Source organism: Bombina bombina, chromosome 4 (genome assembly GCF_027579735.1).
Source record: "Bombina bombina isolate aBomBom1 chromosome 4, aBomBom1.pri, whole genome shotgun sequence".
NCBI lineage: Eukaryota > Metazoa > Chordata > Amphibia > Anura > Bombinatoridae > Bombina > Bombina bombina.
The window spans coordinates 787,731,750-787,758,483 of NC_069502.1; positions in this window are offsets into that span (position 1 = coordinate 787,731,750).

Below are 26,734 nucleotides of genomic sequence, written 5' to 3' on the forward strand. Positions count from 1 at the left end.
ACTTTGAAAAACTAAAGGGTGTGCAACGTTCCCCATCACTCCACAATCAAGAATATACAATCATTATAGTAGTGACATGATCATTTCAAAAGTTATTGCAATTTTTAAATTTCAAGCAAGAATTAAATTTAAACTTTTGAAAATGAAATTTTGTAAAACTAAAGGATGTGCAACATTCCCCATCCCCCCGCAATCAAGACTATACAATCATTTTAGTAGTGACATGATTATTTAAAAAGCTATTGCAATTTTTAATTTACGAGTAAAATTTTATTTTTAAATTTTGAAATTCAAATTTTGAAAAAATAAAGGGTGTGCAACTTTCAGGGTGTGCAACATTCCCCATCCCCCCACGACCAAGAATATACAATCATTATAGTAGTGACATGATTATTTCAAAAGTTATTGCTATTTGAAGAGCCGAATGTCTGTCGAACCTCCAATATGAAACCAACTTCACCTCAGTAGTTAGATACATGTGGGATTCTTGAGGATTTGAGAAGCTATTCACTGAAAAATACTAATGTGATACAAGCGAGTGGAATGATGTAGATGGTGATCTCTAAATGTACTGCATACTTCTAATTTGAGATATATCTTGTATAAAAAGACTGAGAATTGTGACGTATTATTGATATAACTGTATGTATCCACATGTCTTCTCTCAACAAAAAGAATTTAAAAAAAAATAATCTAAAAACAAAATTGATTTTTCACAGTTTTAGATAAGTTTACTAGTAATTTGCCTGAATCTGATTTGTTTCCATATCTTTAGAACTTATATTTGTTTTTCAGATCGTCTATCCTTGCATTTTGCATGAGGTAACAGTCTCTCTCTTTTTCATTATTTTTTTTTTGTACGGTCAGAATTTAGCCAATTTTCTCTATTAGGCTAAATAATATAATTATTATAAGTGTTCGTAAGCTGATTTGCCAGTTAATTCATACTATAATTACTTTTCTTTTTCACCTTAATTAAAAAGGATTTAATCTCTCCTCTCATGACTGCCTTGGAAGATTTCCAAAAAATGTCAGGCTTTTTCCTATACCCTCTGCTAAATTTATTAAATTCCCTCCACTCTTTAATCCAATTCTTAAACTTTTAATTATTCATTAAATATCTAGGAAAGGAGAAATAATGTCCACAACTAGCTATCCCACTTACAGGTAAATAAAGTGTAACATGAGCATAGTCTGATAGAGTAGGGTCCACATCAAGACCAATAGTGATTAACTTGTCTGAAATTAAGAACATATCTATCCTTGAGAAAGATTTGTGTGCCTTAGATTCACATGAATATGCTTTAAGGTATGTGTGTCTTATCCTCCAAATATCTTTGATATGCAAAATATTTTTAAAAGTCTTCAAAATGTTAGCTTGTTGATGCATCATAATCTTCCTCTGATTTTTTTCAAAATAAGCATATCAATAGGTGGGTGCAAAACTGTATTAAAATCATCTGCCTTTATAAGGTTAGTCTACTTAAATTCTAATAAACTAGATTTTAGTTATTTTTATTTTTAAACATATATATATATATATATATATATATATATATATAATATATATTTATTTTTTTAAACACTGGAGTCTACACTCTCTGGATTTGAATCCAAGTGAAAATTCTTTGTTTCTTTTACAAGATATGACGAGTCCACGGATTTCATCCTTACTTATGGGACATCGCCTCCCGGTCAGTAGGAGGAGGCAAAGAGCACCACACAGCAGAGCTGCACACACAGCTCCTCCCTTCCCTCCCACCCCAGTCATTCTCTTTGCCTGTGTTAGTGATAGGAGTGAGGTAAAGTGAGGTGTTAGTTTAGTTTCTTAAATCAAGTGTTTTTTATTTTTATTTTGAAAATAGTTTTATTAATTTTAGTTCCAGAAACATAACAAACTCAGACATGTACAATCAGTATACTAGTACAATAAATGCATTTCAAATGTTTTCAGGTTCATATCTCTTTTTAACAGTTTTAAGGTTCAAAGGTTCAGGTGTTCTTACTCTAGAGTCCATAGGTGTCTTAGATTCTTATTATAGTTTACCACAGCACAGAACATAACATATCCTAATTCTTGAAAGAAAAAGAAACATAAAAAAAAAAAAAAAAGGGAAACAGAGAAAACAAGGGTTAAATAGTCAACAGACTGTGCCTTCAGAATGATATGAGTGATGAATATACAGTGGTTATCAATTGACAATTGATCCCGGCTCTCCCCCCATCTCTCTTGTATCAGTGGGACCAGCCCTGCAGGTCTCTGTATTTCTTTGTCTGTTAGCTTCATGGTGCATAATGAATGGTTCCCATTGGGTTATAAATTCCTCCTTCATATTTAAAGTATCTGCTGCTAAACTAGCCATTTCATAATGGTAGATAATTTTATTCTTGATAAATGTGAAACTCGGAGGTGTTGTTTTCCAGTATTGTGCAATACAGATTCTAACCACTGTGCAAATGGTCATCACTATTTTTTGGTGTTGTTTTAGGATGCTAGGAATCGGGAAATGTAATAATGCATGTTCGGGGGATAATGTGATGTTCTTATGGAATATTAAACTGAGAAATTCTGAGGTTTTTCCCCATATCTCTCTAGCCCCACCACACTCCCACCACATATGAATATACGTTCCCCTATCATTACACCCTCTGTAACAATAATTCACAGAAGGTTCATTCGAGTCTCCATATCTAGTTGGGTAAATGTACCATTTGAACGCTACCTTAAGGTAGTTCTCCTTCATGATGGCATTGTGCGTAAACGAGAGACCCTTTGCTAGGTTAGTCTTCCAAGTCTCCAGAGGCCAGGTCTTATTTAAGTCCTGTTCCCACTTCAAAATATTTGGTTTCTTTAAATTGATTATTGAATGTAGGGTATAGTAGGGAGATTGTCCCATGAGTCATCTCATTGGACAGGCATATTGACTCAAAAGCTGTACTTACTGGCAATCTCAAAAGCCCTGTTATTTCTCTTGTTCTGGATTTTAATTGCAAGTAGTGATACCATATATTTCTATCGTTTAGGTCTATGTCTCTATATTGTTCATATGTGAGGAAGCCTCCATCTATGTATACATCAGCAATTCTATAAAGTCCCTTATTAGCCCATTTTTTTTGTATATTTGATTCTATTGTGGTCTGTGGTAATACTAAGGTAGTGTTTTTTATTTTGAAATGGTACCAGAGTGTACTATTTTACTGCTGGGCAGCTTTTAGAAGAACCAGTTAGGGGAACTTGTGAGATTTTAGTCTCAGTACGCCTCCCATATTGATGCTGCCTGGACCTGGACTTAGTGAATTTTCCTAAGACCTTCCTTTCTTCACAGGACCTCAGGAGAAGAAGTGGATCTCTTGACACTGTGAGGAGTTGCATGCTGTTCCTCAGCATGGAGGTAGGTACAGTCTTTTTTATTTCTGGGGCTTTATTGCTTATTCTCAGAAAAGGACTGTACTATCCTATTATATTTTGAACAGGATCAAAACAGAACAGGATCAATGTTGGTAGGCTCTAAATAGGACTTGCTATACTAGTGGCGGAATGTCATTTATAGAAGCAGATGACAACCCACACACGGTTAAAGTTTCCCTGACAGTCCGGTATCAGTTGCAATGACCGGAAGCGCTGGGAGGTTATTGTACTGCTCAAATGCGAGTACATATATGGGCATAACTTATTATTAGAGTGTTTTTTGGCTGACGCTGGGGACATGTAATATGGTGTGTTTCACTGTATATTTGTTTTGCGGTACATGGCGTTAGATTGCCATTTCTTAGCTTCCCGGGTTTGATGTTGTTTTTGCCCACAATGGGCGGGGCTTGTCCTCGCGCGCTCAGATAGCGCAGTTACGCATCGATCGTGCTCTGGCACTAACGGGGACTTGAAGGCAGTGTTCTAGTGCAACTACTTGTCATTTTTATCTGCAAGCGGTCCTAGTCACGCTGTTGGAGGATAGCGGTGGTCAAGGAGGCAGGTAGGAACCGCAGCAGAGCTGTGGAGAGGTGACTGGAGTATTAGCAGGGCCCACGATAAGGGTGCAAAAGCATACATTGAGCCGCTCCTAATTGAGGCTAAATTAATTTAATTACTATAGTGAACTGTGTAAACGTTTAGGATTAAGGACACAGTTCACTGAATTTTTTTGCTAAATTGATTGTTTTAACAGTGATTTTGTCAGGCCCTGTGTTTAGACCTATTGCTCCTCCTTGGAGTTTGAATTTAGTTCTTAATGTTCTTCAAGGGGTTCCGTTTGAACCCATGCATTCCATAGATATTAAGTTATTATCTTGGAAAGTTTTATTTTTGGTTGCTATTTCTTCTGCTCACAGAGTTTCTGAGCTTTCGGCTTTACAATGTGATTCTCCTTATCTTATTTTCCATGCTGATAAGGTGGTGTTACGTACCAAACCTGGTTTTCTTCCTAAGGTTGTTTCTAACAAAAATATTAATCAGGAAATTGTTGTTCCTTCCTTGTGTTCTAACCCTTCTACTAAGAAGGAGCGTCTGTTACATAACTTGGACGTGGTCTGTGCCCTGAAGTTTTACTTGCAGACAACTAAAGAATTTCATCAATCATCTTCATTATTTGTTGTTTTTTTCTGGAAAACGTAGGGGCCAGAAAGCTACGGCTACCTCTCTTTCTTTTTGGCTGAAGAGTATCATCCGTTTTGCATATGAGACTGCTGGACAGCAGCCTCCTGAAAGAATTACAGCTCATTCTACTAGAGCTGTGGCTTCCTCATGGGGATTTAAAAATGATGCTTCTGTTGAACAGATTTGCAAGGCTGCAACTTGGTCGTCTCTTCACACTTTTTCCAAATTTTACAATATTGATACTTTTGCCTCATCTGAGGCTGTTTTTGGGAGAAAGGTTCTTCAAGCAGTGGTGCCTTCCGTTTAGGTTCCTGTCTTGTCTCTCCCTTTCATCCGTGTCCTATAGCTTTGGTATTGTATCCCATAAGTAAGGATGAAATCATATCTTGTAAAAGAAAAGGAAATTTATGCTGACCTGATAAATTTATTTATTTTACGATATGACGAGTCCACGGCCCACCCTGTCATTTCTAAGACAGGTATTTATTAATTTACTTTTTGTTAACTTCAGTCACCTCTGTGCACCTTGGTTTTTCCTTTCTCTACCTAACTTCGGTCGAATGACTGGAGTGGGAGGGAAGGGAGGAGCTGTGTGTGCAGCTCTGCTCTGGTGCTCTTTGCCTCCTCCTGCTGACCGGGAGGCAATGTCCCATAAGTAAGGATAAAGAAATAAATTTATCAGGTAAGCATAAATTTCCTTTTATTGCATAATAGTGATGTTTCAGGGCATTCATCCCTTCACTTTGATTCAAATCCAGAGAGTGCAGACTCCATTTTTTGCTATTTGATATTATTTGATACTATTGTAGCACCCTGGTATGAAGCTATTGGTCTGTGAGAGTGCACCTATTTGAGGATTTATATATCTATATATAGCTATATATCTATATAGCTATATATCTATAGCTATGTATATATATATATATATATATATATATATATATATATCACAAGAAGTGAATAGAAGCGCACTATCGCCGATAGCACAGATGTTCCTCTGAAGGGTAAGTCAAAAAGATTCAGGCAAACTCCAGGCAGGGTAGGATAAAAAAGTAACAAAAATTTATTAAAGTTAAAAAGCGGATGCCACTGGCAGTGGCAAACAGGTAACAGAGCCAGCAGTAACAACGGTCAGGTGTAAGGGCCGGTCTCCATGCAGACGCGTTTCGTGCCCATGCGCACTTGTTCACTGCATATATATATATATATATATACAGATCCACAGTGCATTCAGAAACTATTCAGACCTCTTAATTTTTCACATTTTGTTATGTTGCAGCCTTATGCTAAAATGGTTTAAATTATTTATTTTTCACATCAATCTACACTCCATGCCACATAATGACAAAGCAAAAAGACAGATTTTTGATAACTTAGCAAATTTATTTAAAACAACAAAAAAAACTGAAATATCCCATTGACATAAATATTCAGACACATTAATTAGTACTTTTTTGTTGTTGTTGTTTTTTTTTTTTTTGGGGGGGGGGTGAGTCTATGTTATAAAGAATCCCTGTGACAAGGAGCTGTCTGAGTAGCTCAGCCTAACTGCTGCTTCTATTTGGGTACATTATCCTGTTACTATTAAGCTTGCTGCTTTGGCTTAGTAACAAATAATTAGAGAACCCTCCCTACCACCCATAGAGCCAGATTATGAATGAAGTGCATGTTTGTGCTTGAGCAATAAGGGGTTTATCGCAAGTGTTTACGCTTGTCCGGCTTAATGCTTGCATTACAAGTTGAAAGTAAATGTGATCACTTCAGCGCAATTGTGATTTACGCTAGAGAGCTCTGGTTAACTGTTTCACAAAACAAAAAAGTGTCACAAAACACATCAACAGTAGAAAACAGATACCAATGACACTACTGGATTTAATTATATACACGTATTCCGTATACTTTACTACACAGAGGTTTGTATAGTAGTTTATCAGATAGGGGGTGCAGTGTATTAAATAAACTTGAAAACAAATATTCAGTAAGAAACTTACGGATAGATTACGAGTTTTGCGTTAGGGTAAAAAAGCAGCATTAACAGGTCCTAACGCTGCTTTTTTACGCCCATTGGTATTACGAGTCTTGAAGGTTTAGGGTCACCGCATACTTTTTTGGCCTGACCGCAAAACGACTTACGTAAACTTTGTAAAGTCTTTTTTCTATGGGACTTCCATAGCGCCGGTACTACGAGTCTGTCCTGGGAGGCCAAAAAGTGAGCGGTTCCCCCACTACCCATCAAGAGTCCTAACGCATTCTAAAGTCAGTAGTTAAGAGATTTATGGTACAACTCCGTAACATTAAACTCATAACTAAAGTGCTAAAAAGTACACAAACACCCATAACCTATCTATTAACCCCTAAACCGAGGCCCTCCCGCATCGCAAACACTAAAATAAAATGTTACATTGTAGCTAGCTTAGGGTTTATTTTTATTTTACAGGCAAGTTTGTATTTATTTTAACTAGGTAGAATAGTTACTAAATACCTAGCTAAAATAAATACAAAAGTACCTGTAAAATAAAACCTAATCTAAGTTACAATAACACGTAACACTACACTATAATTAAATAAATTAACTAAATTAAATACAATTAAATAAATGAAATTAAATTAGCTGAAGTACAAAAACCCCCCACTAAATTACAGAAAATAATAAACAAATTACAAGATATTTAAACTAATTACACCTAATCTAATAGCCCTATCAAAATAAAAAAAAGCCCCCCAAAATAAAAAAAACCCTAGCCTAAACTAAACTACCAATAGCCCTTAAAAGGGCCTTTTGCGGGCATTTCTCCAAAGTAATCAGCTCTTTTACCTGTAAAAAAAAAAATACAAACAACCCCCCAAACAGTAAAACCCACCACCCACACAACTAACCCCCCAAATAAAATACTATCTAAAAAAAACCTAAGCTCCCCATTGCCCTGAAAAGGGCATTTGGATAGGCATTGCCCTTAAAAGGGCAGTTAGCTCTTTTGCGGCCCAAACCCTAAGCTAAAAAATAAAACCCACCCAATACACCCTTAAAAAAACCTAACACTAACCCCCTGAAGATCGACTTACTGTTCTGAAGATCCGACATCCATCCTCAAGGAAGCGGCAGAAGTCTTCATCCAACCGGGCCAAAGTCCTCAACAAAGCCGGGAGAAGTCTTCATCCAAGCCGGGCGAAGTGGTCCTCCAGACAGGTAGAAGTCTTCATCCAGATGGCATCTTCTATCTTCATCCATCCTACGCGGAGCGGGTCCATCTTACCAGGTAGAAAAAAATCCTATTGGCTGATACAATCAGCCAATAGGATTGAAGTTCAATCCTATTGGCTGATACAATCAGCCAATAGGATTGAGCTTGCATTCTATTGGCTGATTGGAACAGCCAATAGAATGCGAGCTCAATCCTATTGGCTGATTGGATCTCCTGTGGCGTGAATCCTGCGTCTATGTAAGTAACTTCAGTCCTACCTATCACTGCCCAAGTATAGGTGTTACTTACTGTTCTCCTGGGTGTTATTGATTCGTATGATGGATTGTTATTTAGTTGCTGATCCCTGCTTGTCTGACCACTCTGCCTCTTTAACCCTTAACTGCTGGATTGATACTGCTGCTGAACTTGCCTATCTGACCACTCTGCCTCTTTAACCCTTAACTGCTTGATTGATATTGTTGCTGAACTCTGCCAGTCTGACCACTCTACCTGTTAACCCCTATCTGCCCTGGATTGCCTCACTGTTGCCAAACCCTGTCTGTCTGACCACCCTAGTGGTTTACCCCTGGACTACCTTACTGTTGCCGAACCCTGCCTGCCTGACCATCCTAGTGGTTTACCCCTGGACTGCCTTACTGTTGCCGAACCCTGCCTGCCTGACCACCCTAGTGGTTTGTCTCTGGTTTCCTGCCTGTTGCCGCCAAGGACTGTCCTGCCTGTGGTGAGTGCCATTTATCTCATCTTGCAAACCTACTCTGCTCTGGGATATCCCAGCTCGACGCCGGGACTACTGGCCGAGTTCTGTCTGATAGAGGAGTATAACAGAGTAATGGGCACAGCATCAGTCAGCATATAGGTGCACGTTCCAAAGGTCCTGCCCCAAAATAACAAAAAGTCCAAAGAGGAACAGCACCATGAAGAAAGCAATTTAAAATCTTCTTTATTGGGACATCAGCAAATACAGCAACACAACGTTTCGGTCTAGATGACCTTAATCATGTGATATAAAGCAAGACCCAGTAACCACTCCTTTTATACCTAGCTGGGAGGAGGTGTTTATTACCTGCTCAGCTGTATATTAAACACTTAGTCAAAAAAATGCACAACTCCATCTAGTGGTGACTAAGGGTCATTAATTATATTTACATGTAACTTAGAATAACACTATGATTGAATTTTTGTGAATTTTTATGTACTAATCTATACAACATAATTTTTTTTTAAAAATTAAATAAATACATTGTATCACAATCCAACAAAAATATTATGAGCAACAATTTAGAATGGAACCTCATTATTACATATTGATTTTAATTTATAGTGTAACATTCCAATCTATTTCTTTATTCATACCAAAAGGAGTAAGAGATTGTAAGGTATAGATCCAGAATGTTTCCTTACATTTTAACAATTTTTGTCTGTCCCCTCCTCTCCTAGGCCTTCTAACTTGTTCTATTATCTGAAACCTTAATAGGGAGATGTTATGCTCAGCATTTAGAAAGTGATTAGAGATCGGAGCCTCTCTGTTACCACGGCGTATATTTGACTTGTGCTCATTTATCCTATCTCTAATCCTTCTAGTGGACTCCCCAATGTAGATTTTGGAACAAGGACATTTGATAAGATAAATAATATAATCTGAATTACAAGTAAATAGACCTGGAATTTTATACTTTCTCCCATTTAATGGATGGAAAAAAAATCTCCTTTAATTATATTAGTGCAGTTGCAGCATCCTAAACAAGGAAAACAACCTAATTTTGGGGTAGAGAGGACGGACTGTATACTCCTTTTATTTGAACCAATGTCTGCTTTAATCAATGTATCTCTAATATTCTTACAACGCCTGTAAGCAGGCATAGGTGTCTTTTGAAATTCTATAATATTGGGATTCAAATCTTTAAGAATAGACCAATGTCTTTTAATGATCTTAGTAATTTTCTCACTTAAAGGGCTAAATTGGGATACAAAATTCATTTGCTTGTTCTCAAATTTCTCCTTTCTCTTATTCTTATTATATTCACCCTTTAGGATAGATTGTCTTGGTATAGTTTCAATTTCTTTAATATGTTGCTCAATTAATATCTTTGGATAACCTCTCTGTAAAAATAAATCACCCATTTCCTTTAACCTAGTGTGAGCTAGCTCCTGATCAGATACAATTTTCTTTACCCACAACAACTGACTTTTGGGGAGACTGTTAATTAAGGGAGGATAATGAGCACTCTCATATTTTAATAGACTATTTCTGTCACTATCTTTCCTGTACAAATCCACTTTCAAGCTCCTACCCATCCTATACACCGTTGTATCGAGAAAATAGATTCGTCACTACTCACTAGTTTTAATTTAATGTGTCTAGTAGAGACATTCAAATCTGCTACAAATGTCAGCAAGGAGTCAATGTCACCCCCCCCCCCCCCATATGCCAAAAATGTCATCTATATATCTAAACCAGCATATTCCATACTGTAGAAATGCTCTCTGAGTGTATACAAACCTCTCTTCATAGACATTCATAAAGACATTGGCATATGTGGGGGCAACATTAGACCCCATCGCTGTACCCTGGCATTGGATATAAAATTGATCCTGGAAGAGGAAGTAATTGCAATAGAGAACTAACTGTAATAGCTCAAGAATAAATTCACATTGGAATCCAATACATTTCCCATTAGTAATAATAGTTTGTCTCATATAACCCATACCACTCTCATGTGTAATTGATGTATATAAAGATGTTACATCTAATGAAAAGAAAATAAGTTTATCACTCTGCAGTTCTAGTGATTCTAATTTAGTTATAAAGTCACCAGTATCTTTAATATACGACATGGATTGGGTAGCAAAAGGTCTCAAAATTCTATCCAAATATTTGCTGGTTAGAATATGCTGGTTTAGATATATAGATGACATTTTTGGCACATGGGGGGTGACATTGACTCCTTGCTGACATTTGTAGCAGATTTGAATGTCTCTACTAGACACATTATAGGATACATGAGCACAAGTCAACTATACGCCGTGGTAACAGAGAGGCTCCGGTCTCTAATCACTTTCTAAATGCTGGGCATAACATCTCCCAATTAAGGTTTCAGATAATAGAACAAGTTAGAAGGCCTAGGAGAGGAGGGGACAGACAAAAATTGTTAAAATGTAGGGAAACATTCTGGATCTATACCTTACAATCTCTTATTCCTTTTGGTATGAATAAAGAAATAGATTGGAATGTTACACTATAAATTAAAATCAATATGTAATCATGGGGTTCCATTCTAAATTGTTGCTCATAATATTTTTGTTGGATTGTGATACAATGTATTTATTTAAAATTTTTTTAAATAATGTTGTATAGATAAGTACATAAAAAAATCAAAAAAATTCAATCATAGTGTTATTCTAAGTTACATGTAAATATAATTAATGACCCTTAGTCACCACTAGATGGACACAACAAAACGTTGTGTTGCTGTATTTGCTGATATCCCAATAAAGAAGATTTTAAATTGCTTTCTTCATGGTGCTGTTCCTCTTTGGACTTTTTGATAGAGTATCCCACGAGCATTACAGAGTGCTTATATATACTTCCAATCTATTTTGTTCAGTTGTGCAATCATAATAATATGTTTATTACATTGTAGAAGTGCTTAATGATATATAATGATATATATATTGAGTTATAAATTGAGGTTTCCGATTGGTCCTGCTGTGTGTCAATCAGACCATATGCTGATATCATTGGTTATAGTTCGGATATATTTTGAATCTAATGTACATAGTGTTATATAAACAATGTTATACCTCATATTGAATAATAAAATATTAATGAATAGTGGTGAGATAAATTATGAAGGATAACTGCAGAGTATTATTGCAAGGCGAAAAAGTACACTAAGGTTAATACGTCAACGTGATGGTGTTCTGTAATAGGTTTCTGTACTTGTCAATCAGTACTCACTTGTGACATTCAGATACATTGTGATTCTAATGTAATAATATACTGATGTATAGAAAATCATGTATATATTAGTGATGCAATTATTATTTATAAGTAACAAATCATGATGTCAAAATATAAAATGTGCTGTTAATTAATAATATAAGAAAAATAATCAAAATCCAAAATATATTTATTTTGATTTATAAAGAGAGTGATAATGTTGCAGTGTTCAACGTGAGAATATTATGAACATATTAAAAAAGTGAAATATTAGTTATTTCTCCTGAATGCTGCAGTTCCTAACTATATCATACATTGTCTTATCAGTATTGTCCATATAAAATATTATGCACAGTCTATATACAATGTTTATATCATATTTCTATCCAATCTGTATTGCTCGATTATTATGTCATTGTTTGTTGTATTTATAAGTATATAAACAGCATTATTTTATATAGTAAGTCGTATGGTAAATTAGGTTTACTGCTTGAGATTATTAGTGGTCTTTATTTTAGGAAAACATAGTAATTATTGTTCTCATTTAAACCTTTCGATTTAACGGAGTCCATAAGATATAACTATTTACATTTAGCTTGTAATAAGACTTCTTCTATATCACCTCCTCTTATTCCCAATGAGATTTTTTGTAGCCCAAAACACGATAGTTCTTTGGAATTGGAGTTATGTTTCATGAGAAAATGTTTGGCTACATTGGTGATTTTTTTGCCTTGTTGTATATCTCGCTCTGCATTTTTAATATTAATAAGGTGTCCTCCTAATCTTTTTTTTCATAGGCCGTGTAGACGTACCAATATAGTACAACCCACATCTACATGTCAGTGCATATATTATTCCACTTGCACAATTTCTACATGGATATGTACCAGACAGTAATGTAATAGGTTTTTTCTTTACAAAGTGGCTTTTCACCAGTTTGTCCTTTAGATTGGTGGATCTCTTATAGCAAATGGATACTTCTTCTCCTAATATTGATCCTAAGTCAGGATCAGCTTTTAAGATATGCCATGATTTTCTATACATCAGTATATTATTACATTCAAATCACAATGTATCTAAATGTGACAAGTGAGTACTGATTGACAAGTACAGAAACCTATCACAGAACACCATCACATTGACGTATATTATTGCATATAAGAGGTATAACATTGTTTATATAACACTATGTACATTAGATTTGAAATATATCCAAACTGTAACCAATTATATCAGCCGATGGTCTGATTGACACACAGCAGGACCAATCCAAAACCTCAATTTACGTTTAACTCAATATATATATATATATATATATAATTAAGCACTTCTATGATGTATAAACATATTATTATGATTTCACAACTGAGCGAAATAGATTGGAAGTATATATAAGCACTCTCTTTAAACGAAATCTGTATCTTCCAAACGATACCGCATTACAACCAATCGGATCATCGTAAGATGATTGACATCTGAAATATCCAATCATGGACAGCAAGATTCTATAAAAGACTGGGAGATATTCAACTCTGCACCCTTTGAAAAAGCCTTGATGGCGAAACACACCAGTTGCATCTATATGTTTGTTTTGTCCTGTTTCAATAGCTAAATTGGAGGATAAACAAAGTACTTAAGATGGGAGATTGAGAGCGGTTTTAATCGGTAATAGTTGTTGGCTCGATATCTATACCCTAGGGTCTGGTGAAATTGGTATCGTGAATTTGATCCACACCAATGATAATACTTCAGTATAAAGATATAATCTCCATATTGACATACACCTGGGAAACTTTGCTTATCATTTGATGAATCTCCTTTTATTTATTCCCATCCATTTATGTGGTTTTATACTTTTTTAATTTCGTATATCTTGATTAAAAGTTAAGTTTTAATTATTTGCGACACCATTTCTATTTCTACGTCAGTGAGTCCATTATGTGTATTCTTTTCTCAGTTTCTTACTGAATATTTGTTGACAAAACACATCAAAACTACATTACTAAATATAGTTACACTCATAATAACACTATCTAATAAAAAAAATTTTTAAATATTGCACAAAAAAAGTTATAAGGGCATGTCTAAATATGTGTGTGTATCTACATATGTATACATATGTATTTATATGTGTATATATGTATTTACAGACATATATGCATAAACATATAAACACATAAATACATATCTACACATATAAAGACATAAATAGAAGTGCATTGGAGCTCTTTGGTGTTAAGTAGATTAATACATGTAAAAGCATATTTATGAAATATTCATATTTAAATACAAGGTTTAAACTTTTGTATTTACAGCAAATATTTCACATTCCAATGTTCTTCGCATAGCAGAATATGTTCTAAGTATTTATAAATAGATATTCCTATATATATATATGAAAAAATATCTATACATATATATAATAATGAAAATAAAAGATGATGTTTCCGTGCCACAGCACAAAGATAAGACTCCCAACACAGAGGAAAATCCTGGAATAGTAGTGTGGGGTACAAGACCCCAGTAGCAAAACACTTACTTCAGAAAACCTCAATCCATATGAGGTAAGTAGTCGCTATGTCTGGATAGAGCAGTGCTCACTTAGGCCTCCTATACAAAATCCCATGGTGTAACACAGGATGCAGAGGATCCAGTATGTGTGTCGCTCCTGTAGTATGGTAGATCACCTTTCCAATGTACTCCTCACCTCTAAGAGTGCAGGGGGTATATGCGAATAAAATATATCACAAATATAGTGAAGTACGTATTTATTAAAATACACAAAACAACAACAAAGTGAAATAGCACTCACAAGCAAGACCTCAATCAATTTGAGGTAAGTAACAGGTAAAAACAAATCAAGGTAGGGGAACCGGCAAGGTGAATACAACACCAAGTCAGGAGTGAAATGCACTCAAAACACACATATCACAGTCCCTGACGCGTTTCAAAGATAAACTTCTTCCTCACAGGGGTAAATGCACCATTTGTGACACTGAGTTCAAATAGATGCGGCAGTAATATAGTCCAGAAACCGGAGAATCTGATTGGCTAAAGAACGGAGCGCGTGATTGGTCCTAGGACCGTCACGTGATCGGGATGCCGAATTCATTGAAATTTAAGGTGGAAGACTTATCAGCCTCTCCAACATGCTCTAAGATAATTATAAGAGCAGCCCACTAATGTCAGGCTATCGTTATTGAGAGGGACTAGACCACCTTAAATGGCCATCTTAATTTCAATGAAACTGCACACCCGCTCATACTTTACAAAAAACTTTTTGCATTAGGACTAGAAAACCCCCTAATAGAAATGTTGCTAAAAGAGAATAACACCTAAAAGCATATAAAAAAAAAGTATTATATAGGCATGATTAAAATACATGATTAAAATACAAGATAAATAGAAAGTATCATAACCAATAAAAAGGATAAAAAACGAATGAACATACTGTAAATGTTAATAAATATAGCAATATTACATATTTGATCTTTGTCATAAAAGTTCAATAATATTTCAACTTAATCAGAAGAACTCATACAGAATAGTGAAATTAAATAAGTTCATCTAGAGATTTAATACATCAACATAGTAAAACTATATATATTCAATTCTATCATGATAATCAAGTTAAAGTCATACCTCTTCAAGATCCCTTGTACAATATTATGGAGTCAGATAAATTGGTCTAATCAAGAATAAATATAACACATTTATGAATAAATGGATAAATAAATAAATCCCTATAGTCACCAACTAAATTAAATCTAATATATAATGTGAATAGGGGCTTAGAGGAAAGGAAAACACTTAAATACATAGTAATAATAATGAAAACTCATGCAAGGGATATGGCCACCCCTGATATGCTTATAATAAAAAAGCTGCCAGATCAATATCGTTATTGAGACTCTTTGGTACTTTTGTTTCCATAGTATGGATCCAAAAAGTCTCCCGTTTCCTCAGGGATAATTCTCTATCCTCATTTCTATTACTTTTGATTAATTCTAAAATAGTTCCTTTTAAGCATGATCTTTGTTATGGTAGTACTTATAATGGGCAGATAGATTATGGGATTTTTCACCATTTTTAATATTTGTGATATGCTCCAGGAGGCGTTTCTTGTAGGGTCGGGTGGTGCGGCCATATCCTGGATGGTTCATCTGTGTTGTGAGTCTTATCTTTGTGCTGTGGCGCGGAAACATCATCTTTTATTTTCATCTTGAGGAGTCTCTGGAAACTTTTCATAACTTTTTTGTTTATCTGCTGCCCAGCATTTGATATTGACTCTATGAGGTTTTAATTTACCTTTTACTGTTTTTTTACTGTGATGTCATCTGCATTGTATTAGATGCTCATTTTTACTTTTGTTTGCTTGTTTTGATGTATTTATTTATTTTATTTTATTTGACTGTTACAGCAGGTTTTTAAATATAAAACCTAAGAATTCTAATCATTTGGTATTAGTGTTATAGTGCAGGGAGTATTCTCTTGTTTTTCCATATCTATAATAATGTATATATATATATATATATATATATATATATATATATATATAAAAATATAGGTATAGATATATATTGAACCAAAAAACATCATATAATATATTCAGGTCGGATTAGCGAACATGAGAATATGCAATCGTGTTAGCGTGTGAGTGAAAACAGTATACTTCCAACTCATAATACGAGCGCAACCCGATGAGCACAAAAAGCTTACTTCTAGCACAATTAACGCTCGAGTAGAAGCGTTAATTTGCATGCCACTCATAATCTGGCCCATAGTTTTTGTCTGTACCACCACTGATGGAAGGTTTTTCCATGAATCAACTCCCCTTTCTGTAAAGAAGCTTATGTAAATTACTCCTGAACCTGCTACCCTTGAGATCATAACACCTTGTTCTGGTGATGCTGTTTTTATTCAACGTACTTTTAGCATTATCTATTATTATTTATTAATAAAGCTGATGCTAAAAGTAGGTTTCATAAAAACAGCATCACCAGAACAAGGTGTAATGACTTGAAGGTTTCTATTTTCACCTCTCTCCCTCCTCTTCCCTAAACCAGTGATAAGCAACGTCGTAGTCCATGAGGCAACAGACCAATATTTTAGAAGTAAATGCAGTAGATTTGCATAATCAGCAAATGCATGATAAAAAGACAATGCAATAGCACTTAGGGGCCGAATTATCATTGTCTGGCGGACATAGCGTATTATGTCAACCAGACATCACTGAATTTAGTGAACCGCTTGTGCATTGCTGCCCCCCGCAGATTTGCAGCCACTCAGCAGTTAGCAGAGGGTGTCAATCAGCCTGATCGTAGAGGATCGGGCGGATGATGTCCACAGCCTCAGATGCGGCGGACCAGTTAAGGAGCAGCGGTCTTAAGACTGCTGCTTCATAACTGCTGTTTCCGGCGAGCATGAAGGCTCGCACAGAAACAGGGGCATCAGGGGCCGTTTGGCACTTGATAAATCGGCCCCTATGTCTTAACTTCCAATGAGTAGCAGATTTTTTTCTAAAAATGTCAGTTATGTTTATTTCCACTCCCATTGCAGCATGTGACAGTCATCAGCCAATCACAAATGCATATACATATATTCTGTGAATTCTTGCACATGCTAAGTAGGAGCTGGTGATTCAAAAAGTGTAAATATAAAAAGACTGTGCATATTTTGTTAATGGAAGTGTAACGGAAGTTTCCGTTACTTTTGTAATTGGAGAGGACTGCAGGCCAGCCTCCTGCCCACCGACTATGGACCCAGGAACTTGAGGGGATTCTATTTTTTGGGAGGTGGGTGCCCAGGGTACATTTGGAGTACTTTTACCCTGGATTCAGGTTTACACAGTTTACATGAATTCCCAGAGATTCTGAGGACTGGAGGGAACTGATACAGAGTTGGGATTCCTGTGTTTTGCTGGAGTATAATGTGACACCCCAGTTCAGTATTGCCTGCTCCAACCCCCCCCCCCCCAGAATGTTTGAGCTTTTTGCAACCTCCTGCTGTTATGTGTCTGTATATCTAGTCTAGGTGTGAGACACAGAGCAGGAGATTACACATAGCACATACAATCTAATGCTGAGACCTCCTGCTGTTATGTGTCTGTATATCTAGTCTAGGTGTGAAGTGTCTTTCTGTTATTGTGTGAGTCATCCATTGTCCTTTTGTAAGTCAGGATGTGATTAGAATCTTGTTTAACTAACCATTGACTGATGTTTGTCTCATTGTATAATATTTGGTTCTATTGATTATGTGGTAACTACCACCCTTTGTTGGAAATGTATAAAAGCTGTGTTTTCTGTGCAATAAAGCAGTTCCTATTTTGACCCTCAAACATTCAGTCTTGGCTAATGTTCTTGGGGGTAGCTATAACAACTTGCAGCGACCGTTATTCTAATAGCGGCAGGTATCCAGTGGAGGTTCATGGGTTGGCGTTTGGTGGGAGGAAGCTGACTTTAGCGGGTATACCCAGTCTGGGGTACCGAGACCTGCTACAATTGGCTGGCAGCGGTGGAATCTGCTTCCTCATTACAGAGCAGTTCCAAACTACCAGTGGGACCTTGATGGAAATGGAGGCTGAATTCCAGTGGAGATTGCAGGCAGTGTTGGCCCAGTTTGATGGCCCTGTCTTGGCAAAGGGCAAACTGGCCCGGAAGGATATAGTTTGAAGGAAACTCTGGTACGAGGCTCTCCAGTTTGAACAGGACTACCAGTGGCTCCAGATGGATCTACGAATGCCGTTCCTGGGAAAGCAGCCCGGGAGGAATGGATGGCTGAATTGGACGGATTGGTCCATACAGAGATGGAGGTGGATGAAGGGTTACCGGGCACTGTGGTGGTATGTGGCCCAGGTGTGTCCGGAGATGGAGACGGATGATCCTACAGAGGGCTATGACTACGGTGGCCCAGGATTGATATTTGAAAGTCTCACACAGGACTCCCACAGCGGGAGTACGGCAGAGTGGTGTCAGGAGGACATACTGGAACACAGAGAGCTGAGGCTGAACCTTACAGAAGTACCCGGACTGAGAGACGATCTTTATTACCTAGCTCCCCACGAGTGGGAGCTAGAAAAGGCATATAAAAGGCTGTTAGATCTCGTTCAGCAGCATGCCTCAGAGCCCGAAAAGGGCTATGGTGCAACGATCAAGGATTTATTGGACTTTTCCTCAGAGGAGTGGCAACCGGTAATGAGCTTCCATCAGCTGCTAGACCACAATCAGCAGCCTGGCCCTGAGCTTGCCACACCAGTAGAAGCGCTGGCAACAGGGCAGGGTACCAATGGCCTCTGTCCAGTACCTGTGATATCTCTGGAGGCCCAGGGAGAGGAGGTAGTCCATTTCTCTACACAGCTACAGGCTCCAGAGATTGATAATTTAATAGACTTTTCCTCTAAGGAGGGACAGACCGGTAAGCCTCCAGCAGAAGAGATGGCCACAGGGCAGAGCACCCCTGGCCTCTGCTCAGCACCTGCAGCAGCTCTGGGAAGTCAGGGAGAGGAGGCAGCCGACCTCTCTCCACAGCAACAGAGTCAGTTCCAGGGAGAGGAAGTAACTCCCCAGTGGCAGAGCGGTTTTCAGGGAAAGGATGTAGCAACCTCTCTCCACAGCAGCAGAGTCAGTTCCAGGAAGAGGAGGTAGCTGACCTATCTCCCCAGCGGCAGAGCGGTTTCCAGGGAGAGGAGGTAGCTGACCTCTCTCCACCGTGGCAGAGCTGTTTTCAGGGAGAGGAGGTAGCTGACCTCTCTCCCCAGTGGCAGAACCAGTTCCAGGGAGAGGAGGTAGCCAACCTCTCTCTTCAGCGGCATAGTGGTTTCCAGGGAGAGGGGGTAGCTGACCTCTTTCCCCAGCAACAGAGCAGTTTCCAGGGAGAGGAGGTAGCCGACCTCTCTCCACAGTGGAAGAACCAGTTCCAGGGAGAAGAGGTAGCCTGACTTTCTCCCCAGAGGCAGAGCGATTTCCAGGGAGAGGAGGTAGCCAGCCTCTCTACCCAGCAACAAAGCAGGTCCCAGAGAGAGGAGGTAGCCGACCTCTTTCCTCATCAGCTTAGCATGTTCCAGGAAGAGGAAGTCAGCATTCTTACTCCCCAGTGGCAGTGGCCAAAAACAAAAATGGAAGAAAGTTTTAGGTTGGGCCAGCCGACTAACTCAGGTCCAAACCAGTGGGAGGTCTGGTACCTGGTTAGTCTACCCCGGGGGGGAGAAATGTAACGGAAGCTTCCGTTACTTTTGTACTTGGAGAGGACTGCAGGCCAGCCTCCTGCCCACCGACTATGGACCCAGGAACTTGAGGGGATTCTATGATTTGGGAGGTGGGTGCCCAGGGTACATTTGGAGTATGTTTACCCTGGATTCAGGTTTACCCAGTTTCCATGAATTCCCAGAGACTCTGAGGACTGGAGGGAACTAATACAGAGTTGGGATTCCTGTGTTTTGTTGGAGTATAATGTGACAGCCCAATTAAGTATTGCCTGCTCCAACCCCCCCCCCCCCCCAGACTCAGAATGTTTGAGCTTATTGCAACCTCCTGCTGTTATGTGTCTGTATATCTAGTCTAGGTGTGAGACACAGAGCAGGAGATTACACACAGCACAGACAATATAATGCTGAGACCTCCTGCTGTTATGTGTCTGTATATCTAGTCTAGGTGTGAAGTGTCTTTCTGTGTGAGTCATCCATTGTCCTTTTGTAAGTCAGGATGTGATTAGAACCTTGTTTAACTAACCATTGTCTGATGTTTGTCTCATTGTATAATATTTGGTTCTATTGATTATGTGGTAACTACCCCCCTTTGTTGGAAATGTATATAAGCTGTGTTTTCTGTGCAATAAAGTAGTTCCTATTTTGACCCTCAAACATTCAGTCTTGGCTAATGTTATTGGGGGTAGCTATAGCAACTTGCAGCGACCGTTATTCTAATAGCGGCAGGTATCCAGTGGAGGTTCATGGGTTGGCGTTTGGTGGGAGGAAGCTGACTTTAGCTGGTATACCCAGTCTGAGGTACCGAGACCTGCTACAATTGGCTGGCAGTGGTGGGTTCTGCTTCCTCTTTACAGAGCAGTTCCAAACTACCAGTGGGACCTCGATGGAAATGGAGGCTGAATTCCAGTGGAGATTGCAGGCAGTGCTGGCCCAGGAAGCTGACTTTAGCGGGTATACCCAGTCTGGGGTACCGAGACCCGCCTAAGGAAGTAAATTGGAAAGTTGTTTAAAATTGCATGCTCTATTTAAATCATGAAAGATTAATTTTGACGTGAGTGTCCCTTTAATGGGAGCATGTAAATGTAATGGCTATGAAAAACAAATAATATTTTATAACAATGTCCACATTTTTAATTACACTTTTTCCTGGGGCCATAAAAACGATTGTAGAGGGCCACCAGTTTGCCATCCCTGCTCTAAGGTATACATATTTAGGTCATTATGTTTAGACTAGGCCTAACTAGTGATCTACTGTTTCTGATGCAAATACCTCTATCTATACAACCAAGCATTCTTTTGGCCTAACCTGCTGATTTACTACATTGTTTTACCAAGTTTAAAATCATTGAAAATAATTTCCAAGATCTGTTCCTCTTTTGTAACAGTCATTGCTGCTCCTGAGCCTCCCTAGGTATGCTTTTCAAAAAAGGATACCAAAAGAATGAAGCAAATTTGATAATGGAAGAAAATTAGAGCATACAATTTTAAACAACTTTCTATATCAAACATAAAAGAGAACTTTTGGGGGGCAGAGTGTGCGGGCGTCCAGCTAAACCACGATATATTGAGGCTGGTATTGTCTGTACAGATTTGGCCTTCAGGTTTGGGAGCTAAAATCATACTTCTGTTTTCATTTCTTGCTTTAAGAAAACTGTCTTCGATTAATTGGGCAGGATATCCTTTTTCTCTGAATCTTTTGACAAGAACTTCTGATTGTTGATCGTAAAGGTTCAAGGTGCTGCAATTCCTTCTGATGCGCCTAAACTGACTATAGGGGATGTTGGTCTTCAGCGATATATCGCCAGCTAAACCGCGATATAGGCCGCAAACGAGGTCTGCTTTAGTGACGGATCATATCTACGCAGCACAAAACCAACGCTGTATTAATTTATAATACAAGGCAGATATACAGCTTGGCGGTACACCCTCCTACCTGCACCCAGCCATCACAGCAGTTTCGCTGTTAAAAGCCATGCAGCTCCGGCAGAGACCACTACCACCTGCTGCAGCTCACTCCCAGCCGGTCACATATAGGGTAAGAAAGCATGGAAGCTCAATCAATCTAATTAATAACCTACTTAATGTGGTATTGCCAGCTTACATACAGCCCTAAACGTAAAGCAACATAAATACAGCAATCCTACAAAGGGCTATACTTTCCATTATTAAGCCCTATGGGGTTATGAATACAAGCTGCAATTAAATGAATCTGCAAGTGCTGCGCTCATTTAACGCCAAAACCGCTATTATTTAATTAATTCCTTCTAAAACAGCAGCATGCACAGGAGACAATAATACACCGTCTAACTCAAGGTGAGAATACTATTTAACCCATACCTTCACCCTCCTGGTAGTAAACACCTTACATGATCACAGAGACTCTCTATCAAAGGACACTGTACCAAAGTTTACTTTACTGGGCCTAAACTCCTGCTCAGCAGCATAACTGCACTCATAAGTGGGTGAAATTATTAAAAGATGGCGCTTCGTAGAAATTCCAAAGCGGAAACCAAGTTTCTACCAAGTACTACCCCTAGTACAATGAATACCTTCTTTAAGAATACTGATAGGAAAAAACAGACTCCCCTCCAGTGCATAGCGAGGAAGAATATCTATCAGACATACAGAAACCTCTCGAGTGCCATTGTCCTCACCGAACACCTTAAAACACAACATGAAGATGGCCCAGTAACCCTGAAAGCCATAGAAGCACTCATAAATCAAGTTAAGTCCTGCATCAAAAGTGAATGTGCTGACTTGAAAAGAGACATTAACGAATTGGGTTTTCGAGTTGAAGCGCTAGAGGATGATAGAGTAGAATGGGCTAAAGAAATAACTGACATGTCTCAATCAATAGCAAGTCAACAGGCGCAGATCAAGGACCTAAAAGATATTTTAGTTTATATGGAAAATAGAGCAAGAAGGAACAACCTCCGTATTAGTGGAATACCGATGACAGTGAAAGGTGAAGATATCCAGGAACATCTCTAAAATATGTTTCAATCCCTAGCCATTGCTGGTCAGCGCGTGATAGAGTTGATACCCCTGGAAAGAGCCCACCACTCACTTAGACCCAAGCCAAATGACAATCAGCCTCCCAGAGACATTATAATTTGCTTTCAAAGCTATAGAGACAGAGAGAAAATATACCAGTTGGCTAGCTCGCAACCTAACTTCTCTTATTTGGGCGCTAAAATTCAGATTTCTCTTGTAAGGTGTATCCAGTCCACGGATCATCCATTACTTGTGGGATATTCTCCTTCCCAACAGGAAGTTGTAAGAGGATCACCCACAGCAGAGCTTCTATATAGCTCCTCCCCTAACTGCCATATCCAGTCATTTTCTTGCAACTCTCAACAAGCATGGAGGTAGTAAGAGGAAAGTGGTGTAACATAGTTTATTTTTTACTTCAATCAAAAGTTTGTTATTTTTAAATGGTACCGGAGTTGTACTATTTTGTCCCAGGCAGAAAATAGAAGAAGAATCTGCCTGTGATTTCTATGATCTTAGCAGGTTGTTACTAAGATCCATTGCTGTTCTCACACATGACTGAAGAGAGAGGTAACTTCAGCGGGGGAATGGCGTGCAGGTTATCCTGCTATGAGGTATGTGCAGTTAAAATTTTTTCAAGAAGATGTGAATGCTAGAAAATGCTGCTGATACCAGATTTATGTAAGGTAAGCCTGTATACAGTGATTTAATAACGACTGGTATCATGCTTACTTTCTGAGGTAATACTCTTATAGATTTGCAATATAAAACGTTTGCTGGCATGTTTAAACGTTTTTATATATACTTTGGTGATAAAACTTTATTGGGGCCTAGTTTTTTTCCACATGGCTGGCTTAAATTTGCCTAGAAACAGTTTCCTGAGACTTTCCACTGTGTTACTATGAATGGGAGGGGCCTAATTTAGGGGTTTTTTGCGCAGTAACTTTTACAGACTGAGACATCCAGCTTCCTCCAGGAGTCCCCTGAATGCTATAGAACCTCTCTCAAGGGCTCTTAGGCTTTCCAAAATCGTTTGTTGGGGAAGGTAGGCCCACAGCAAGGCTGTGGCAGTTTGGTGTGCTGTTAAAAAACGTCTATATCGTTTTTTTTATTCATTTTTTGAACTAAGGGGTTAATCATCCATTTGCAAGTGGGTGCAATGCTCTGTTAGCTTATTATACACACTGTAAAAATTTCGTTTGATTTACTGCTTTTTTTCACTGTTTTTCAAATTCTGACAAAATTTGTTTCTCTTAAAGGCACAGTACCGTTTTTATTTTTTGCTTGTTAACTTGATTTAAAGTGTTTTCCAACTCATTGCTAGTCTGTTTAAACATGTCTGACATAGAGGAAACTCCTTGTTCATTATGTTTAGAAGCCGTGGTGGAACCCCCTCTTAGAATGTGTACCAAATGTACTTATTTCACTTTAAGCAATAAAGATCATATTCTGTCTTTAAAAAATTTATCACCAGAGGAATCTGACGAGGGGGAAGTTATGCCGACTAACTCGCCCCACGTGTCAGACCCTTTGACTCCCGCTCAAGGGACTCACGCTCTAATGGCGCCAAGTACATCTAGTGCGCCCATAGCGTTTACTTTACAAGACATGGCGGCGGTATTATCCAGACTACCTGGGTTTAGAAGAAAGCGAGATAGCTCTGGAGTTAGAAGAAATACAGAGCATACTGACGCTTTAAGAGCTATGTCTGATACTCCCTCACAATATACAGAAGCTTAAGAAGGAGAGCTTCTTTCTGTGGGTGATGTTTCTGACTCAGGGAAAAAGATTCAACCTGATTCTGATATGTTTACATTTAAATTTAAGCTTGAACACCTCCGCGTGCTGCTCAAGGAGGCTTTAGCTGCTCTGAATGACTGTGATACAATTGCAGTGCCAGAAAAATTGTGTAGATTGGACAAATACTATGCAGTGCCGGTGTGCACTGATGTCTTTCCAATACCTAAAAGGTTTACAGAAATTATTACTAAGGAATGGGATAGACCAGGTGTGTCGTTCTCTCCCCCTCCTATTTTTAAGAAAATGTTTCCAATAGATGCCACCACACGGGACTTATGTCAGACAGTCCCTAAGGTGGAGGGAGCAGTTTCTACCCTAGCTAAGCGTACTACTATCCCTGTCGAGGACAGTTGTGCTTTCTCAGATCCAATGGATAAAAAGTTAGAGGGTTACCTTAAGAAAATGTTTATTCAACAAGGTTTTATTCTACAGCCCCTTGCATGCATTGCCCCAGTCACTGCTGCTGCGGCTTTCTGGTTTGAGTCTCTAGAAGAGGCTTTACAGGTAGAGACCCCATTGGATGACATACTTGACAAGCTTAGAGCACTTAAGCTAGCCAATTCTTTTGTTTCTGATGCCATTGTTCATTTGACTAAACTAACGTCTAAAAATTCTGGTGTTGCTATTCAAGCGCGCAGAGCGCTATGGCTTAAATCATGGTCAGCTGACGTTATTCGGGCCTGGTTTGAAGGAGATCATTTCTGATATCACTGGAGGAAAGGGTCATGCCCTTCCTCAGGATAGGTCCAAATCAAGGGCCAAACAGTCTATTTTTCGTGCCTTTCGAAACTTCAAGGCGAGTGCGGCATCAACTTCCTCTAATGCAATACAAGAGGGAACTTTTGCCCAGTCCAAGTCGGTCTGGAGACCTAACCAGACCTGGAACAAAGGGAAGCAGGCCAAAAAGCCTGCTGCTGCCCCTAAGACAGCATGAATTATCAGCCCCCTATCCGGTAACGGACCTAGTAGGGGGCAGACTTTTGCTCTTCGCCCAGGCTTGGGCAAGAGATTTCCAGGATCCCGGGGCGTTGGAAATTGTATCCCAGGGATATCTTCTGGACTTCAAAGCTTCTCCTCCAAAAGGGAGATTTCACCTTTCACAATTATCTACAAACCAGATAAAGAGAGAGGCATTTTTACACTGTGTTCAAGACCTCCTAGTTATGGGAGTGATCCACCCAGTTCCAAAAGAGGAACAGGGACAAGGATTCTATTCAAATCTGTTTGTGGTTCCCAAAAAAGAGGGAACCTTCAGACCAATCTTAGATCTCAAGATCTTAAACAAATTTCTCAGGGACCCATCATTCAAGATGGAGACTATTCGTACCATCCTGCCTATGATCCAGGAGGGTCAATACATCACTACAGTGGATTTAAAGGATGCATATCTTCACATTCCGATACACAAAGATCATCATCGGTTTCTCAGGTTTGCCTTCCTAGACAGGCATTACCAGTTTGTAGCTCTTCCATTTGGGTTAGCTACAGCCCCAAGAATCTTTACGAAGGTTCTGGGGTCACTTCTGACGGTCCTAAGGCCGCGGGACATAGCAGTGGCCCCTTATTTAGACGATATTCTGATACAGGCGTCAAATTTCAAAATTGCCAAGTCTCATACGGACATAGTTCTGGCATTTCTGAGGTCACATGGGTGGAAAGTGAACAAAGAAAAAGAGTTCTCTATCCCCTCTTACAAGAGTATCCTTTCTGGGAACTCTACTAAATCTGGATCGAGAGACCAGGAATTCTCTTCTCTGGTGGCTATCTCGGGTCCATCTGTCCAAAGGTATGACCTTTCGCAGGCCAGATTGGACAATTGTAACGACTTACATCAAACATCAAGTGGGAACAAGGAGTTCCCTAGCGATGTTAGAAGTCTCAAAGATAATTCGCTGGGCAGAGATTCACTCTTGCCACCTATCAGCTATCCATATCCCAGGTGTAGAGAACTGGGAGGCGGATTTTCTAAGTCAACAGACTTTTCATCCGGGGGAGTGGGAACTCCA